Source organism: Rattus norvegicus, chromosome 2 (genome assembly GCF_021556685.1).
Source record: "Rattus norvegicus strain SHRSP/BbbUtx chromosome 2, alternate assembly SHRSP_T2T, whole genome shotgun sequence".
Taxonomy (NCBI): domain Eukaryota; kingdom Metazoa; phylum Chordata; class Mammalia; order Rodentia; family Muridae; genus Rattus; species Rattus norvegicus.
Window position 1 is genome coordinate 172486583 of NC_141535.1, and position 20968 is coordinate 172507550.

The 20968-nt window shown below is 45.4% G+C and overlaps 2 long non-coding RNA genes across 3 annotated transcripts in view; one reads left to right on the top strand and one right to left on the bottom strand.

Moving 5' to 3' along the window:
• The window catches only part of LOC147996331 (uncharacterized), a 106955-nt gene that overhangs the window by 24182 nt on the left and 61805 nt on the right, over positions 1 to 20968 (bottom strand). Inside the window, exons 3-4 of the long non-coding RNA XR_015672100.1 lie at positions 17184 to 17331; positions 14428 to 14485 (exon numbers count right to left, since the gene is read on the bottom strand). This is a non-coding gene — a long non-coding RNA (uncharacterized LOC147996331). The remainder of the gene's footprint in view (positions 1 to 14427; positions 14486 to 17183; positions 17332 to 20968) is intronic.
• Positions 10257 to 20968, top strand: part of LOC103691600 (uncharacterized) — a 40457-nt gene continuing 29745 nt past the window's right edge. The window contains exon 1 of one of the 2 annotated variants that reach the window (XR_015672082.1): positions 10257 to 10756. This is a non-coding gene — a long non-coding RNA (uncharacterized LOC103691600). The remainder of the gene's footprint in view (positions 10757 to 20968) is intronic. The other variant, XR_015672088.1, reaches the window with a different exon arrangement.

Consider the following 20968-nt stretch of genomic DNA (forward strand, 5'->3'; position numbering starts at 1 on the left):
CCCCACTTTCCTTCCCCTAGGACACACCTACTAAGGGTTTGGTCACCTCCTAACAGTGTCACAGGCTGGCAACTAAGCCTTCAACACATGGACCTTTATGGGCATTTAAGAGCCAAATCCATAGCTTAGCAGCTTTGCCATTTAACATAAATTAATTCTGGGAGCCACTATACCTCATGTCAGTGTACCCTGAACACTCTCAAAAGGACGGCACTACACTTGGTGTTTGAACCAAGGGGTGGGCATCTTAGGATCCTGCTAGAACATTGCCCTCCAAAGATAGCCATTTGTAACTGTCTGATTTCAAACCCAGATGAGTCAAGAGCTTTCCTTAGGAGATTGAGTGATCGCGAAGGCCTGAGCACAACACGTCCCTCCAACTCATACCCATCTCCCCTTCAGCACCACTAAATACCCTTTGCCCATGGAAGACGCAGCTGAAGTGTGGGTTGAGTCCTGGACAAGGGCTGAGACCCTTCTAAAGTGGTCACAGATGCATCCTGGGGACAAGAACTCTCGTCAGTGATGGGAATTCTCCCTGGGTGGACAATAGTACCATTTATGGTGGGCATGCTGACTTGTGGCTGCCAGCGCCTTTTATGGAACCATTGCCCTTCCCACAACCTTCCTCTCACAGCCTTCCCACTAACCCTGAGCAGAATACACTGGATCTCCAGCCCCCAAGCCCTGATTCCCACTGTCTGTTCGCTTTGTTTCCATGGCTAACAATTCTTGGTCTTCTTAGGACACGGCCCCTATCACCTGGGATTGTCCTGTGATGGCCACCACTAGCTGCCTGAACTGAACTCATGCCTCTCTCTCTCTCTCATACTGTGGTTTGGTCACCGTGGCTCAGCCCTCTCTGATGAAGACAAACTGATAAGGGCTTCTTCTTATCCATCCCTAAAATGTCTCCACACTTGCTCCTCTGTGCTTTTTCCTCCGGATATGTCTAGCTGTGGGCAAGAAGAGGACTTTGGGGGCAATGAAGAAATCACAAAGAGAAGGAACCTGAGGTCGGTGGGAGCGATCTCTTCCTTCAACACCAGTCCTTTCCCAGAACCTGAGAAAGATTTAGTGGTCTACCATGTGGTGTCTAGGAATTGGCTATTTTGGTCTATTTGGTAATTTTACTTCTGCTTCCTAAGTTGAGTGCTTACCACTTGTTGTGGGTTGTCCTCATGGTGCTGTTTGTATTCTGATGTTAATTCTGATTCCTCAAGAGGAATCCTTGCTGCCCCAACAAGGAGTGGATTGGGTACTCAGGTGATTTCATATGAACCTTCTCCCCATTTTAACTGGTGACATAAAGACTAGAATCTATGATTGGGCATCGGAAGGGAAAGGTGGGGCTGGAGGTTTTAGAAAGGGGGGAAAGAGGGAGAAGGAGGAGGAGAAGGGGGAGGAGGAAGACAGAGGAAGAGGAGGTGAAAGGAAGATGGAGCAGAAGCACGTGGCCTGGCGAAGCTACACGTAACACGGGATCTCATAGCTGGGGAATAGAGTACTATAATGGAATGTCGGCCCAATTTAGGTGGACAGTTTATAAATATTGTGACTGAGTTGTGTGTTTTTGCAAGGGCTTTTTGGGGTTGGAGATTTACTGCAACAACCACAGAGTATGAAGCTGGTCAGAGCTTGAATGAGTGAAGAAGGGCCTGAGAATCCCACCATATTTAATCATTCTCATCTTGTGACCTTGGAGAGTCTCACCATAGCAAATACTGGGCACTCTGACATCTTGGGTGTTGGCACAAGATGTTCCAGGTTTTGGTCATGGATAACCTTGATGTGACATTGAACTTCTTGGCCAGTTTAATCACTGGTAAGTCATTTTCTTACTTAGGGGCTGGCCAAGAGACATGAACAAATTGGTCCTGGCATATTGCCAGCCAACGACCATGGTTTAAACTCAGAATCTTTTAATTTATAACAATATGACAATAGATTAATAATCTGAATCCTGAAACATAGTTGCTCTGCTGCCTAACAAAAGAGGAACACACGCACAATCACATGTGCACACACAGGCACCCACACATGCACACAAGGGAATCAACACACTCAGATGCTGGTATTACTGTGCTCATTCTTGTGACAGACAGGAAAAGAAACTCAGGAATTAAGAGACATATGCAGAACCCTATGTGGTGAAGCAAGCTTCAAATCCAGGTACTCATTCCCTCTCTCAACAGACATCCCATCTACTGATGTCCCCACTCCATGGTTTCCCTACCACTGAGCCATCTGCCTCCTCCATCAAGAGGAGGAACAGAGTCACTGTTAGGCCATATGGCACCTTTTTGTGAGTTAGAACAAGGTATTCCTTCATCAAAACATTCTGATGGTATCTGCCAAAATAAATTACTAGCTGGTAAATAAATATCCATAACTTCTCCATCTTTAATCTACCTGGTGGGTGGATTAGGTGGTTTGATGTTCGATCTCCATAGTTCTGCGAGGCAACCCCTGGGGAAGAATAACAAATTGTCTTGTGTGATCTAATTTCAATGCTAATATGACTGGTTAGTATTGTTGAGTCCTGGGCCCAGAAGGCATGCTATTTTATAGTTGGATGGTTCTATATCCCTGTTGTAATCAAAGGTTGCTTCTAGGTGATTCAGCTCCTAGAGTAGTGACTACTGCTTCCCTGCTTGCCATTTCTTTGTGGGCACCAAGAACCCAGAAGCAGCCAATCACACCATGTAGCTCACCCCACTTCTCTCCAGCATATTACAAGCCTGGGAGATGGAAAACCTCAGGCAAGTAGGAGGGAAACCTACCAGACCTGTTGGCAGAACTGAGTGCAGTGGGGCAGTTGGCCTTGCCAGACCATCCCATAATGTTCTCTCCTGATCCGGAGATCACACTGTTGCTCTTGTTATTCTGAAAACTGCAAAGGAAAATGGAAGGAAACCGGCCCATTGGAGCAACCTCGGTATGGTTCACAGGCATGTTCTCCAAGATGGCGTCTGAGGCATAGTGTGAGAGCCAAGGAGGAGCACACTCAGCAAGTCAGCATGGCAGCCAGAGAGCTTGGAAGGACTCCCCACCACTGTTGCCTATGTCAGTAACAGGCAGGGCTTCTGATTTTCATTCCTGGCATGTGGCTCTTTTTCTGCTTTCAAATGGAATAACTTTCAAGCAAAAGGATGGGATCATTCGAGTTAACGCTAAGTCATTTGGAAAGAGGCTTTCAGCCTCTGAAAACCTGGAAAATCACCAGCTATCAAGCCTTACTTCATCCCCAGGAACTTGTTTCCTCATCTGCATTGGGGAAAGCAGTAGGAATGACTCCACAGGGTTGTGGTAAGATTCAAGTGGAGGGAAAAAAGAGACAAAAAAAAAAAAGACAAAGCATTTGTCTGGGTGATCTGGTATCTAATGCCCATATCACCATCATCATGATCATCACCATCATCGCCACCACCACCACCACCATCACCATCATCATCATCATCATCTAATATTAATATTAAGCCTAACTTTTTCCAGAATGACTTGACCGTACTCTCTAGTCTTGGACCATGTACTTGCTTCTCTACCACTCAGCATTTTGAGCTTGAAAGAAATGCTTCAGGAATGCAAAACCTCAATGAAGAATTAATTCAGCAAGTGGCATGAATTTGTGTGCACAATTATGCTGCCGGCCTCACCTATGCCCTCCAGTCCTCCCGGTGTGGATTATGGCAGCAATTTTCACAGAGCCCAGTCTCCTGGGCCTAAGAGATAAGGGGGAGTAAGCAGCCCAGTGACAGGAGGTGTGTTTGCTGAATACTCGTACTGAGTTGCATGAGTCACTTTGGACCCTGGACTAGCGACTCCTGCTGCCTGCTCCTGCACTCCTGCTCTTGGACCTAGGTCTAGACATGGGCCCACAGAAGAGGATCCAGGAAACTGGGTACAGCCAGGGATGGACGAGCCTGGACGTCTATCTTCTTTGTATTCCTGCTTCCGTACCCTTTATGTCTCCTCTATTAGAAAACCTCAGCAAAGTCAGACAATGCACACAGGAACGGTTTTGAATTGATTTTAAATCCCATAATGGTACAAGTGTAGTTACAAGAGGCCACTTGTTTAGATAGAACATTCTTGTTTGTTTGTTTGTATTTGTGGTTTTATTACAGATGCTGAGGATGGGACCTGGCTCCTGTGCATACAATGCATGCATTCTACAACTGAGCAATGCTCCCACACAATAGAAATATTTCAAGGCCAGGAAAGCAGGGCAAAGTGGTGGGTGAAGACGGCTAGATGACAATGACATTTGAAAGGAAGATTCAGAGCTTTTCCAGTTTGACTGTGCAGATCATATCATCATATCCAAAACTGCCACATGTGTGTGGTCCCCTCAGTGGCTAACGTCCTCTCTCCTTGACACAGAGGAGTACACAGCTGTGCTGCCTGTCCCTGGTTACCTTTCATCTCTCCAAGGACCCTGACCAGAGTTGGAAGTCTAGCTTGTGGCCACACAGGGCAAGACATCTCAGAGGCACCCCTGAAGCTGAGGATCATGGTAATTATCACGCAGTATGGAGGAAAATCACAATCATTTTGTTCCTCTGAATTCTGTCACCCAACTTTCAACTTGTCACCTTGAGGATTGTGTGCTGTGCAAGGTCGTGGACTATGTCTTGGTAAAATATAGGTCTGTCTTGAACAACTCATCCTCCCATGGGGGGGGGAGGCATGGCATCTCCCCATTTTTCTTCAAATAGTAGTCTAGCACCCAGATTCATGAACTTTTTTTGCATTAACTAATGAGCTAATTTTTGCATGTGCACAGGGCACAACATGCATGCAAGGTCAGAGGACAACCTCAGGAATTGTTTCTCTCCTTTCACTATCTGGGTCCCAGGGATTGAATCTAAGTTGTCAGGCATGGGCATGGTGTAAAGTGTCCTTACCACTGAGCCGTCTTCCTGACCCTCACATTCGTAAACTGTGGGTCACGACCCTATATGGACCTAAGCAATCCAAAGTCAGTATTGCGAGACATTTGACATACTAAAGGGCTTCTGAACACATAAGGACCAGAAATTAATTTAAAATCAAAACCTGGACTGAATCTGGGCTGTGTCTGGCAGAAGCTTTCTCTCGCTCTTGCCTGCAACACTGGTTCTCAACATACCACATGCATATTTTACCCTGAACTTGTCACAAAGACACAAAATGTCACCTGAGACTTGGCTCAGATTCATGACTACTGATATGTCATGAATTGCAGTGTTTTACTGTACGTCCCTGTGGACTGTGCCACTAGACAGAAGGACTGGTAAGGTAGTAGTAAGGTCAGAATCCCAATAAAATTAATAATTTAGAACGGCAGGAGTGCGAATTAGCTCCCAACCAGATTCCTGTCCTGGAGCACGTGACCACGACACCCCACTAATAGGACCATGACAACTGGTCACCCTGCATAAAGCCTAGAGTTCTGCATGCTAATGAGGTATCTAGATGTACCCTCAGTATTATGCCAATGAGCTTCCCTCCCTTGGCATCCCTTCCTGCGAAAGGTATTTAATGTCTAGCTCACCCTGAGTAAGTATGCATCCTATCCACCATGAATAGAGAGAGCAGTGTGGACAAACAAGAACTGTCTCCTTCATCAAGAACCACCGTGGCAGGGGGAGAGGAAGAATGACGTCATCATACAGAGCCCCACCTAAGTCTCCAGCAAAAGGCCCCTCTGCACTCCTGGCACCCACTCAGAGCTAAGCCAGATTCTCCATCCCAGGCCCTCACTCATCACAGGCCCTCTCCCTCTCCATTCCTGACTCCTCAAGGTCCCCAGCAGCGCCTGTGTTCACAGGAATTTGAGAACACAACCTCCCATCCCCACCTCCCAAGACATTTATCACCTGGAAAAACATGGACTGAGATCCTATCATAGACTGTGTTTCACTTCCCCTGGGTGGCATTCTGATACTGGTGAGGTAGAAACGCAGACCCACACATATGAAGTTTTTGCCCTTATAGAGATACAGTGGCTTAATTACCGAGGGCATTCAATGTTCTCCTACCGCCATTCCTTAGGATGTAAGTTATCAAGTCAGTATAACTTTGGATTGCATTGGGTACAACTTTCAACATGGGGTTTAATTTTCTGCCTTGTGTTCCATTAAAAAAATACTGAATAATTTTGGGTTTGGGAAGAATTTCTAACCATTTCTCAAATGGCCCTAAACATACACCTACCATTCGGCACTATGTATTCATGCACAATAGCATTCTTGGCATTTTTTATCATGACATCAAAATATGATCAATTCATGCTGTGCACTTTAATCCCATGCATGGCCTTTAATCCCTGCACTCAGGAGGCAGAGGCAAGTGGATCTCGGTGAGTTTCAGACCAGCCTGGTCTACAAAGTGAGTTCCAGGACAGCTAGGGCTACATAGAGAAACCCATCTCAAAAACAAAAACAAATAAAAATACGATCAATCTGGGAAAGAGTTGAAGACTGTCTTCATTCCACAGTGACAGGATTTAGAAAAGATTAATTTTTATGTTAAAATAAACGTGTGCATTCATTTCTTTACTGTGAAAATTTATGTACATGCATAAATGGGAGTTTGGGAGCACTCATGCGCATGCATCTAGAGGCCAGAGGACTGCGGTTACTCAGATGCCTTCCATGTTGTTTCTTTGACTGTTGGAACTCACAGACGAGATCGTCTGGCTTGTGAGCCCTGAGCATCCATCTGCCTCTTCCTCCCCAGGGCTATGATTACACACATGTGCCACCATGTCCTGTTTCTTTACATGGGTTCTGGGGATCAAATGTAGGTCCTCTGACTTGCAAGGCAACCACTTTACCAACTGAGCTCTCTCTCCAGGCTCCCTAAAAATTGTTTTAACATCAATTTTTTTATGATTTATTATAGGCAAGTATCTAATTTTTGTGCCTATTCTATATCTCTGTGTACCTTGGATCATATAAAAAATTTTAGGCACAAAGTGGTCATGAATGGAGATGTCTGTGAGGCCCTGACTTAGCAGATGCAATTAGATCTAAACTCAGGGCAGAGAAGGGAAATTTTGCTGTTGAAAAGTCAGGGCTGAGCCAAGAGAATATCCTAACTGATGCTAAAAAAGGGGTGACTCTCTGCGTTCCCGAGGACCACCTTTCTCTTTAAGGAGGTGGGCCTGACAAGGCGCCATCTGCTGTCTTCTAGGCAATATCAGTCAAACTGACAGCAGACACACCCCAAACTACCATGACACTGTTGAATGGCCGTTAGGATAAGGGAGTTCCATTCTCCAGACTCTGAAGTAGACAGCAGCTTCGCCATGGTCCCAGAATGTGTAATAGTGCTTGTGTGCTGGTCCTCAGACCACCTCCTAACCTGCCTGCTAGAGCTCGATATGGTCCAACCTCTTAAGGGTGGGGATAAAGGAGTTATCTGAAGCTTGGGGAAATTCCAGTCATCTGCTTTTGGAGACTTTTGCTTCTTTGTCTTTTGTCTTGATTAGCCTTTTGCTTTTGCCCCCTCCTTTGGTTGCTTTAGCATCAAAAGGATTGGGTGAAGAGCTCCACAGAGCTGTCAAAGGGACGGGAATAAAGGGATGCTTCAGCACAGGCGTGGTCCATAATGGGGTCTGCGGGAGTTGGGGTAGTAGGCTACCGAAGCAGAGATTAAGCATTAAGTGCGGCTTAATGGCACTGAAGAGAAGCTGGGGGTGGGTGCTGGAGTGATGGAAAGGGGAATGGAACTGCACAAGAGCACCAGGAGAGAAGGAAGAGGGAGGTTGCTAGGCAACTTCCCAGGGCAGAGGAGAGAAGTCTTGAGGGAGGAGGTACTTTCAAGGGTGCCCCATTTTGCAGTGGGTGGCTACACGCGGTGGAACAAACAGACCTAAGAGAGGTTGGGCACACCTAGCTGGCAGCCCACTGTCCTCCTAGAGCCACATCTTACAATAACAACAGTCAGGAGGAGGCTAGGGTACAGAGACCCAGGAGTGCAGAGAATGGTCTGAGCGGCAGCTGGGATACAGAAGGAGCTGTTTATTCTACAACTTATACCATGGAGAACATGGGGGCCCAGCAGGTGGAGCTAGGCATTGTAGTTGAAAAACACATCCACTAAGTGCAAAGTAAGTACCATGTACAGGGGCACCTCCTGGGAGGGACAAAATCACAGGATCCTTACCAACAGTCAGCCCCTCATCTCGCCTTGCCACGGAGAAAGCCCCAAGAATATGTGAATTGCTGGATAGTCTTAGTTGTAGAGTCTGAAACAATGCCTTCTAGTAAGATTTAACCAGACTACAGGGCAGGGCTTCTGTCTCTGAGTATACTGCAGAGCTGTGGGCTCAGGAACAATGTTGACCTCGTAGACTGCTGGTGAGAATGGTACCTACTTCAGAGGGGTTGCTGTGAGAACTAAGTGAGCTGACAATTGTAAGATGCTCTATACACCATCCAGCAAATGGTAAGGCTTGCTCAGTCATTTCCAAAGAGGAGCTGAGGGATGAGGCTCAGAGCACAGTCGTGAATGAGCTCTACGAGGCTTTCCATCCACATCTACTTTATAAATGCCAACTGCAGCCAGAAGAGGCCCGGAGGCTGGGAGCCAACTACTTGCAAACTCTGTCACTAACAGGTTCTTTGCTCATCCTAACAGATAGTGTATACCCCAGAGAGATGCCTTCTCCTTCTCTGGGGGAAGAAGCCATGCCTTGCAAGTTCAGATATGCAGGTCAAAATAGAAGGGTATCTGAAAAAATACAATCGTCAGTCGGTTTCTCCCGTCTCCCTGGTCCTCCTTTATTGTCGTTGGAATGCAAACGGGTGGGTGTGTCTTGTGATCCATTTTATTTTCCCACCCAGACTCTGCCCAGCTCACATGTCTGCTCAGTCCTTTTCCCTTCCTCCCCAGTCCATGAACCCTCAAGATGGCCCCTCGCTCTCCCTAGAATTGTCCCTATGACCTGCAGTGTAAAAATGGGAATCTCAGCATTTCAACCGTCTTGACTAGAGAAATGTGTTGCTGGTTAAAGAAACATAAATTCAGACCTGCAGAGAGACTCCACCCATGTGTGAAGTGGCAATGTCTAAGTGAAGTGTATCCTTAAAGGCCCATGTGCTTAAGGCTTGGCCTCCTGCCTGTTACATTGTTAGGAGTTGATGGAATCTTGAGGAAATATTGCCTAACTGAAGGAAATAAGGCCATTGGAGGTGTGACCTTTGATGGGCCCTGGACCCTGCCCCTGTCCCAACCTCTCTACTTCCCACCATCATGCTACAGGTGGCCTCCTTCACCACATGCTCCAATCATCATGTGCTGGCTCATCACGTGCCCCAAACTGAGGGCAAGTAATCCCAGACTGAAGTCTCCAAAACCTTGAGCCAAGATAAACCTTTCTTCTTTTTAAGCTCATTTACTTTGAGTACTTGTTACAGCAACAGAAAGTTGACTGACATACAGTGGGCTCCCCGACATTTGGCCAGACAACTGACACTTTTAGAGGTAGCTCCAGCTATGCAATATATAGGGCATATATGTCATAAACAGCCTGCTGAGAAAGAGACAGGTGGAAAATACTGTCACTGAATAAGCGGGGATACCCTGAAATGCATTTCTTCTATGATGAGAGCTGCCCTGCCAGTCCCATATCTTCTCCCAGAGGCTCTGGGTTTTCACCTACCATCAGACCACCAAGGACTGACTACACAGTAGAGGAGGGCATATTGTTAAGATGCCTATTCCACCCTTAGGATTTGGCTAGAAGGAGAAGGTTATTAAATTTGGAAAGATTCCATTCTCAACCCCAATGGAGCCCTTCTGGTGAATTCAGATAAATTCTGAGATTCTAATTTCTCTTGCTGGATTCCATACCTGCAGGCATCTGACTGGGCACAGGCAGAGAGTGTCCTGAAAGTGCCTCCTGCTTGTGACAAGCCACCATCTTTGTGTCTAGGTACCGGGGCATCTTTGGGAGGGAGTGAAACACCACCACCCCTCCCTAGGTGTGGACTCTAGTCCTCACGTGGCTGGCCAGCTACCCCCATCCGCCTCCATCTGTTGTGCTGGCCCCATGCCTGCTTGCAAGTACATTGGACCCTTGACCTTAGGCACACTTCCAAGGCCACATGGGTTTAGATGGCCAGTCTGAGTCATGCTGGAGGTGCCATCTGTCCAGCAGGAAGACTGTCCCCCTTGTCGGTCCTAAAGCATTGGCTCCATATTTTATTCACAGCTGGCACCTGCTATTTTCTGAACGGAGACACATGAACAGCCAGCAAAGGGAAGCATGCAGTCCAGGGGCAACTGCAGATTTTAACTTAGAAGGTTTAAATTGTGAAGGCTTTCTTAGAAAAGACAGGGACCACAAGATCATAATCAATAAAATTAGAAAGCCACTCAACGATAAGGAATTGTAAGGACTCTTAGGAAAACACGGAAATGGTCTAGCAATTAGCAGAACAACTCAGTATTTTTTTCATTTTTCATAAAAATTCTACTACAGTTTACATGATGAATATTCCGCTGTGGCCTATATTGTAAAGACCTGGTCCCTAGCCTGAGGCAACAGGAAATGTTGGAACCTTTAAGAGGCGGGGCCTGGTAGAAGGTAGCTTGGCTTTAGGGAGCAAGCCTTTGACATTCGGACTCTGGCTCTCTTCTATCTCTCTGCTTTCGAGCTGTCACACGGTCCATCCATCACAAGTGCAGAAGCAATGGGCCACCCTGCCTCCACACCGTAAGCAAGCCTCTCCTCTTTGAGCGTCTCAGACCTCCCTCCACAGCGGTAAGCCTTCCTTTCTTCTTTTCAAGTTGAGCATCTTAAGCTTTTTTTCTTATGATAAAGGAAAACTAAATGATCTAAAATCAAAACTGGTAGAAAGGCTTTTAAGGTTCCTACAAGGACAATTCAGATGAAAGTTCTCATGTCCTACCCCACACCATCTCAGAATACACCCAGGCTTCTCACAGAGAAGAAAAAGTCCAACATTTCATGCAACAGAAGAGAAGTAACTAGACCCGGACATAATACCATTGTTTTCCCAGTCATGGCAGGGAAAAGGTTAAAGGGAATCCCTCTGTCCCAAAGGCTTCTGGGTAGAATTGGAAGCAACAACTCGAAAAGCTAGCTTCAAGGCATTCCTTAAGCTTGATTTGTTAACTACATTTATTGGACATGATTGGCGGCCCCTTCAAGTGCCAGTGGCCTTGGTCCGTTCTACCTCAGTGACATCTCAGATTGTTTTTATAGTACTTTCAGTGTTCCAGCAAACCAGGTACTGACAGCAACAAGCTGGACCATTGCAGTCTTATCCATCTCTTTTGCATTTAATTCTTATATCCCATTCTCTCACTTAAGCTGGCCTTACACTGGCACCTTTGCTAGAAGCAGGTGTAGATGAAGACAGAATACGGGCATCTTCTTCTGCAGAAAGCCTGTTTCCTTCCAACATCCCTTCTAGCTCACTGCAGGCTTGGGCCCATGGCAGAAAGGAGAAGAGTAACACATTTCAAAGAACTACATGGCTGTTCTTTGCCTAGTATTGGCATGGCCTTTGCATAGACTTACACAGCACAGGAGTGGACGATGAGCACAGAAAGACGTCTCAGGACCTGCAGTTAGAATACGGCAAAGTGTGGTTTTGAACCTAGGGCATCTAACTCTGAGGTCCATGTCTGGAGAGCTTGCCTCTGTCTTGAGCAACGCCTTCTCATGGTGCTTTTATGACATCCATGCATCCAGTGATCCCTGGCCCACAAATGGGGTTGCCTTACCGTCCCCAGTAATCACCTTGTCCAGAGGTTTATACCTTATACTTAGGCCTCAGAAGAACACAGCCTTGCATTCTCAGCTCTTTGCTAAGCCTTTTCCTACACTAACCCTGCCCTGCTATCCAGCTAAGCTCCAGCATTAGATTTTTGGACAGATGTGAGAATATAGCTTCTCAAATCTTCAAACTATCCCAGAGACTTGTGGCCAATCCCTAAGAGGTCTGTTCAAAGTCATTATTCACTTAGCTTTATAAGAAATTCCCCACTGTCTGAGAGTCTTCTCTAAGGAAAATCTGCCTCTCTGGGTGTTTTCAGAATGTTTTAGATATCCCAGTGTGGGTTCCGAACTAAGGGCCATCAACTATGCTTCAGGTATTTTGGTTAATTTTTGATGGTAGATCTGGCATCCACTGTTCTCAGTCTTTGTGTCCTGGATAAAACTCAAAAGTCAGAAAGAAAAAAGCCCACAGTTGACATCTCCTTACACACAGTAAAAGCAGTGCTTTCCCAAGCAAAAATGCTGACCTGAAACAGCTGCTCCCTCCACAAAAAGAAAAAAGGGGAGGGGGCAAATAGAAGGAGACAATGAAAGACTGAGAAACAAAAATGCAAAGAAATAAGGAGGGAGTAGAGATTAGCATCACAGACAAGACATCACTTGTGAAGTTCTTTGTGGAATCTTGTAAAAACCTACAGTTTAAAAAATGTTATTGTTACTCTTTTGCAATTAAGGAAATTGAAGTCAGAACCTCATCATAGGTCCATCTTTTATAGGTGCCCTGGCATAGAAAAGTCATGAAAATAAAAGTTCAGATAGTTATGGTTTCCATACTTTAATCTCTGCACTCAGGAGGTTGAGGAAGGAGGATGTTCAATTCAAGGCCTGCCTGGATTAAATAATGAGAACTTATCCCAGACAAGCCCCCAAAATCAAGTATAAAAGACGCTTGCCTGAGTACCAAGACTCATACATATATGCATGCCCACATATCCACACCAGTGAAAAATGAAGAGACCAAAGTTTTACAATCCCCCGTGAGGGCGTGTCGTAGTCATGTAGAAGTTATTAGGCTCTTCCCCTGAAAATTTCTACCATCTCTCAATAGCTCCTAATGTGGGCTAAATCTTAATGCATGCCTTTGAGAGACATTTGAGCTACAAAACTACAGCGTGTTTGCGTCATGATTAGCAAACTCCTGACTTATGCCTAGAATCCTTTCCACTTGTTCTCCCCAATCTCTCTGATAACTTACTCTTCAGTACTATTTTCCTTTGTCTTTATATTCCTAGCTCCTCTTAACTCAAACCTTCTACCTTTCCACTTCCCTGCCTTTTCCTTTTGGGTGACCCTAGATTTGTAGTTTCAATTGTGATCATCTTTCTAGTGACTCCCAAGCTCTATCTGTAGTCTAGATATCTCTACTGTCTCCCCCCAAGCCCAGTCTGTCCGGTCATCAAGGCAGTCCTTCTGGTGTTCTGCCGTCAGATAGCATCCATTAGTCAGTCATTTCTCATGCTCCATTGCCACACTTCGAGGCAGGTCCCCAGTTATGGTCTTCCTGCTCTATTATGGACTCCTTAACTTCTTCTCCACATAGAAACCCAAAAGTGAGCCTTTTGAATATCATTTGGGTTGTACCAAACATCTGACAGTAATCTCCCTGTCCAATGCCTGTTCATGGGACCTGTCTTAGGGTTTCATTGCTGTGAAAAGATACCATGACCAAAGCAACTCCTATAAGGACAACATTTAACTGGGGCTGGCTTACAGTTCAGTCCATTATCATTACGCGGTAAAAACGTGGCAGCACCCAGGCAGTCATGGCACTGGAGGAGCAAGAGTTCTACCTCTTGTTCCGAAAGCAGCTAGAAGACTGGTTCTCATGTGGTTAGGAGGAGTGTCTCATTGCCCATGCCCACAGTGACACACTTCCTCCAACAAGGCCACACCTCCTAATTCCCTAGGCTGAGCATATTCAAACCACCTGACATATAATCCAACTTGCTCCTGCAACCTGTAACTTCACGTGAGCTGACCACCAAGGAGCCTCTCTAGCATCCTCTCCTCTCACCTTCCTTCCCCTTCAGATCATTGCTTCTTCCCTGGCATCCCCCATCTCCACCCCTTGAGCATTCTGTGTGTGTGTGTGCGCGCGCGCGCACGCGCGTGCGACTAAATTTGGTTTTGCTCTTCTCTTTGCCCTAAATGTTTATCCTTCAGACAATCACACTGCCTCTGAACTAAGTTTACTATCATCTTGATGAGTTCCCTCCCCTTGGTCTGCAGCACCTCTAATCCTTTTGGTTTCTCCTGTTTCCAGAGTCCTTCCCTCTTCTTCTGCTCCAATTGCCACAGAACGTTGACTCTATGGGGGCTCCCACCGGGGTTATGTAGGCACAACCTGGCAATACCTTCCTACACAGCATACCATATGCCTCCCCCCCTCACACCTCAGGCTTCCCTACCTGTGCCAAGTAGCAGGTGCCACAGGATATGCCTGGTGCCCACATATGGACAACCCACAGTTTTGGAGTTAATACCCCGAGGGATGCAGAAAGCTGCAAATTCTTCTCTTTTGTAGTGTCCCGAGGCACAGTAGCTCTTGTGGTCAATCAGGAGCCATTTCTATGGAAGGTGGAGATCACTTGCACTTGGCCTCAAGCAACAACTACCAGAGAACATACCTTGTACTCACTCTCCCGGCTTTCTGCCTCCCTTTGGCTGTCTTTTGCTCTTGTTTCCCTGAAAGATAAAAGAAAAGCACTTATGCCCTAGGTTGCTTGGTTTTTATTACGTTTTTAGAGACAGTCTCAAGTAGCACAGCCTGTCCTCGAACTCATTAGGCAGGCAAGGTCGACTCTGAACTTCTGACCCACCGGTCTTCTATCTCCCAAGTAGGAGGGTCACAGCCCAGTGGAACTGAAAATTGGAGCTTCCTGTCTGCTAGGCAAGCACTCTATTAAATGAGCTACATCCCAGTCTCATAGCTCAGCTTTAGACACTATGTTCTGGAAACACACACACACACACACACACACACACACACACACGCGCGCGCGAACTTCCTACCTGGTCTCTTTTTATTTTTCCTCTCAATTCTTATCAGAACGTGGGACACCATATATATTTATTGATCCATTTCATGTTCTTGCCTCTTTGCCTCCTCACTCCAATATAATTTTCATGAGTTCTCTTCTTTTGAGCTTTCAATTGTACCCTAAGCATCTAAAAATATAGGAAATACTCAATAAACATTTGTCGGAGGAATGAGTAGAGGTGAGGAGGAGTTTGTCTGGAAAAAGCTATGAGAACCCATGGTGTCTACAGCTGCTGACTGGAGGAAGAAGCAAAAGCTAAGGCAGTGCAGACCAGGGAGCCTGGTGGGGAAGTTAACCACTCAGAAACAGGCTTGTCATTCCCTAGAGGTGAGGAAGGTATGGGGGCTCTGCATAGCACAAACCCACATGCACCGAAGTCTTACTGTGTGCCACTCTGAATAAAGTAGCTTCATACATCTTGAAAGGAATGTGCTGTGGTATTGTCATCTGCCTCCCCAAAGCGTTAATGTTTCATTTGTATGGTTTTACATTTGGGATAAGGATATACTTCGATTTTAGGTAACATCTTTGCTGCTACTGAAAAAAAAATAATCCTAAGCAACTTTATGGTATTCTAGTCATTCTTTTTCAAACTGAGAAAAAAAATCAAGTTTCATGGGATGAAAATGCTAAAACCATATCAAATGTTCCTCGGATTCAAATCCAACGTAAGTAAATTCTGAGCGGGAGAAGCGACCCTGTGCATCACCTTTGTGGGATTAAGAGGAGAGTTATCCCGCCCTCCCATCCCCTGCCAAGGCAAACATGGGCATCTCTGTGATCAGTTTGGAAGTCAGCCACATCAGGAGGCTTTTACAGCAGTCAAGCAATATTTATTTGAAATACAGACTGCCTATAAAATAGCTAAAATTACTTGTCTACTGGAAACAAGATCAATAGAGAATAATAGCGAATTGTGAGCGACTTTGAATCTGGAGAACACTATTTTATCTCAAGTACAGCCTATGGTACAAGGAGGGTTTATAATGAGAGACATGGTGATCTTCAGAAGAACAGTCTGTTAGGACTAAGAGTTTTAAATGCTATAGCAGAATGTACAGACATCGTTTGTCTTGATTCTAGAAAATTAGTCACCATGCTATTTCTGAAGGATGGCATGGAGAAATGAGACTCTTCATGTGATTAGTGTGACAATTGGTATGCAATTAATATTTTACATATGACATATGACCCCACTTCTGGTGCATAATAATTATGAGATAAACGAAAGTTATTATTAGTAAACTTGTATTAGTCACTCAAGTTGAAGCACCGTCTGGGAAACGATCATGTGTAAGACAAGTTAACTGCGTCCATTATCATTGAGCAGGAAAGACTAAGGCCCAACTGATGCTATGGGGAGTTAATCCATTCAGCAGGGTCTGGAGAGTGTCTGCAACTGGACCCCTTGAATGCAGGATGATAGGACTCAACGAGTCTCTGCATTGTGACAAAACCAAGTGAGAACCACTGGTCCAAAAAAGTCAAGCAGTCCTTTGCTACTCTATTCATGACAGCCAGGTAGAAAGGTACATCAACAGATGAATAAAGAAAACATGCCTCACTGTGCGAGGGGCAAGCCACAAAGGAGAATGACATCCTGACATTCTCAGGAAATGGATGAATCTGGACATAAACCAGACTCAGAAAAGGCAAATATCTCATGTTTTCTCCCGTATTTGGAATAATATATATATACATATATATATATATGACAATGTATATGTATATATGACCTGAAATCAGGAGACTGTAAGAGGGGAGAGAGAAATCTAAAAGGGGAGGGGAGTGGGTAACAAGAGAAGATGCTGGAAAACAGGTGACATGAAGGCAGGGGGAACTATTTGAAGGGAGGAGGAAGACTGGCTCGTGGCAGTGTGGAGTGAAGGAGAAAACATAGTGATGTTTATGTGTTGAAACCTCATAATTTTTGAAATACAGACCTGGCATTATAAAGGTGCAGAAGCTCTGGGTACTGCTGGATATATTCAATGTCTTGATTGTGATGCTGGTAACATGGGTGTGTATGCAAGCCAAGACCCTTTAAATGGCAGGCTGGCAAGATGGCTCAGCATGTTAAGGTATCTTTTGCTAAGTCTTAGGATTTGAGCTCAATCCCTGGGACCTACACAGTGGAAGGAAAGACCTATCTCTTATAAGTTGTCTTCTGACCTCCAAAAGAGTGCTGAGGTGTGCACACTCACACACACACACACACACACACACACACACACACACACACAATCAACACAATCATGCACACCAAAAATGAACACAATAAAAAATTCTAAATCTTCAGATTGCACACTCTACTTGTATGCGGTTTGTTGTATGTTACTTACACATCACAGTGAAGATAGAGGAGAAAGAAAAGCAATAATGGGGAAGTTGAGTCATGCCAAGAAGTATCAGATTAGTATGTGTTGAGTCAGGAACTGGGAAGTCAGAGTTCAGCTCCAAGGAAATCCTAGAGCCATTAGCTGCAAGCATCTGCAAAGACAGAGATGGGCCTGAAGTTTTCTAACATAAGTTTAAGAGCGGAGTTTAGTATTTTTCCATGGTTTATTGCTCAGTATAAAGGTTCAAAAGGAGGCAATAAGATCTACAAGGGGGCACAATCAATCATGCTGTGAAGAATGGCTGCCTTAGTCATAAGAGTGTTAAGAAGAATGTCAGGTTATCAGCCTTAACATACCTTTAATATACATCATTTAATATACTCTCTAATATACATCATAACCCTTATCGCCTGGGATGTTTGTTTAAATGTCTATCCCTCCCCTCCCCCACCAACACAACCACCACTACCAGAACTAGTAGATCAGAGTCTCTGGGGGTGGCATCTGGGCATATGTACTTTCCTAGAGTACCCAGATAATTCTGCGGCCTCCTGTGTTTGGGAGCTGCTGCTGCAGTGGTAGACTCAGTTGTCTCAATAGTTTCTTCTCACTTTCTGTGGGACTATGAATACCATGGACATTTGACTTCATCTTTGGTGTCCCATATAAGGTCTCCGGGACAGATCAGTCACTTTTCTGTTGTTGCAATAAAACATCATGACCAAGACACCTTGTTATGTTAGGTTTACAGTGAGGAGAACTGGAGTCAGTGATGATGAAGCAGAGGTGACAGGCAGGGGATGTGTAGTTAGTTGGACCAGCAGCTGAGCTGAGGAGATATATCGTGAGCCATAAGCAGGGACAAGAAAGGACTAAGTCACAATTGTGTGAGCCCTTTGAAACCTCAAAGCCTAGTGACATACCTCCTCCAGCAAGGTTACTCTTCTCAATCATCCCCCAAAGAACCACCAGTGTGAGACCAAGTCAGTGACTATTGGATGGGGAGGGTATCATGTCCTTTAACCACCACACAAGGATAAGGAGAAAACCTACAAAGTGTGGAATCCAAGTCTTAGCCTTTTAAACCTCCTTCACCCTGAAGACTAATCTCTGCCTGGAGTTAAGGTACCCAAGGTTAATATCCTCTGCAAACCCACCCCAACCTCTTCTTCTCCTCTAGACTCTATGGCTCCAGATATTATGTGTTGGCACCCGCTCCCACACGGTACCAAGAGCTGGGTGTATGCCTGCAAGGTTTAAGAAAAAACACATACACAAAAATATTTTACCATTACCTTATTCATTTTTACAAGGTTTACTCCCCACTAGCCCAAATCTTTATTTTTCTTTGCACATGCTTTCAATTCCCATGGTGTCCTTCACTGTATCCTGCTTACTTTGGCTTTAACTTCGTGGCTCATTTTACCCAATACGTCCTTTCACTTTGCCAGCCGGCTTCCCGGGAAGACCTCGTTAGAAAATTCCTCACTTTCCCCATCTTGGTGGCACCTCCATTTGCAAGTGCCCATGCCAACATGGTACCAAGAACCGGGCATAGGCCTTCGAGGTTTAAGAAAAAAACACATACTCAGGGCTTTCTCATAACTTGAATGACCCGAGTATGTGTTTTCTCATAACCCAAATGAACCGAATATATGGTTCTTCAACAACTGTGTCCTTTTCTTGAGGCACCGGGGCCCACATGGGCTCTCTTTGTTCTTCTGCATCTTTTGTTGGGGCATTCAGCAAGCTCAATTAATAAAACCCTGAACACTCAATAGATCAATGAGCGATAACCCAAAGACTATACCACAGGAAACCAACGTGGGATTTTCACAACTGATGTGGAAACAACAGAAGCCACCCATCACAGGCAGGCTCATTCCCAGGGGGCTGATTCTGCCCTGATGATGACCTCATAGGAACAAAGAAGGGTCTTCCTGTGGCTGGCTATCTCCTGAGAGAGAGGAGAGGTGGAAACACAGTCTGTGAGGCAAAGTTCTCCATGTCTCCCTAGCCATAGCATGCTCCTCCTCCTCTCTCAGGAGGACAGAGTAGCTAAGCATGCCATCATCATCATCCTCTCTCTCTCTCTCTCTCTCTCTCTCTCTCTCTCTCTCTCTCTCCACACACACACACACACACACACACACACACACACACACGTATATGTATATATATCATTATATACACATACACATATGCATGACTCCCTCTGCATTGGACAGAGACTTCAGAGCAGAAAGGAAGTCCACCTGTGTCCTTACCCCTGCCGACATACTTCCGTTTTTGTATTTCTGGTTGTGGGCCTGGCCTTTAATACCTGAGCCATCTTTCCAGCTAGATACTTGTGTTCTTAGATCTCCTTTTGTGTTTTCTTCAGTATCTGGCATTGAGCTGAGAAAGTGAAATGTATAGTAAATAAGAAATGAATGAATGAATGAGTGAATGAATGAATGAGAAAAACATCTCAGGACAAGGAACAAAAGAGGAAGAAAGTGATGAGGAAGAAACGGGAACTGTGATGGAAGTGATCTGTCAGTTAATCACAGAGACAATAAAATGTCAGTGCTTAGGGCTTTGACCCTAAGGGTAGATGACCTGAGTTCAGATCCTACTCTAGTCCACACTGTTCTTTCTGAGCAAGGTACCCAAACTCCCCCTTGTCTGTACTCAGTCCAGCTGTGAGCCTTAAGTGGGTTCAGGCCAATAAAGGGGTTAAAATAGGGTTGACAAATGAGGTCCTGCAGGCCAGTCTGATTGGGTATTTGGTTTTCATAAATATAATGTGTTGGGAGCAGTCACACCCGTGACAATGTCCTTGCCCCTCTGCAACAGAGGTGGGTGGGTGCAGCAGAGAGCTCATGGTCTACAAAGCCTGAGGCCTCTACCAGCTGCCCTTGTGAGGACAAAGTGGGCTAATTGCTGCCTGCTTCAGACACAAAAACATTCCATTCTTTATTTGGTGTGTGTGGGGGTGGTGGGGGTCTGTGGTTGTACCTGTGTCCATGCATATATGGATGGATGGGCATATATGTGCATGTGAAGATCAGAGGCCACCATCAAAGTCTTCCTTAATCATTCTCCACCTTATTTCTTGAGACAGGGCCTCTCATTGTATGTGGAGCTCACTCAGCTACACTAGCCAGTTACTAAACCCTGGAAACCCTCTTGCAAAGATCACAGATGCACACCACTTTCCTTGATTTCTTGTTCTGTGTACTGGGGATGTGAACTCAGGTCCTTCTGTTTTTGTAGCGAGTACTTTACTGACTGAGTTATTTCTGCAGTCCCCAAAGCTCTGTTCATCAATTCTGAAAAGAAGACTTAGGCTGTGTATCTCTTCTCTAAAAGCAGTTCTCGTAATTCAACTTCAGCATCCTTCCTTCATCCACCGTACCACCTCAAATGTCCTGGGGCACTTTGCAAGTGGCACCATCCACTGGGAACTTAAGAGTCTCCATGTTTGAACTGTCTTGTTCATTGCCTCCACGTACTGCCTTGAATAAAATTAACACCTGGGAAATTCATGCTATCAAAGATATTTATCATGCATGTGCCCACGGTCGCAACGTGCGTGCGCAGGCACAACAAACTCCAGAAACAAAGGAGCCAGTGAACTTTTCTCCTATGGCAGAGGCAGGTGGAATTTCGTGTTCCAACCTTGCCTATTTATTCTCTTCCATTCTCAGCTTCTGAGGTAGTGACAGTCCTGCCTTCCTGAAAGAATAAAAGTCCACGAGGAGATGTCCCCTGCCAGCAGGCATCAGTGTGGGGACAGGCGCTGT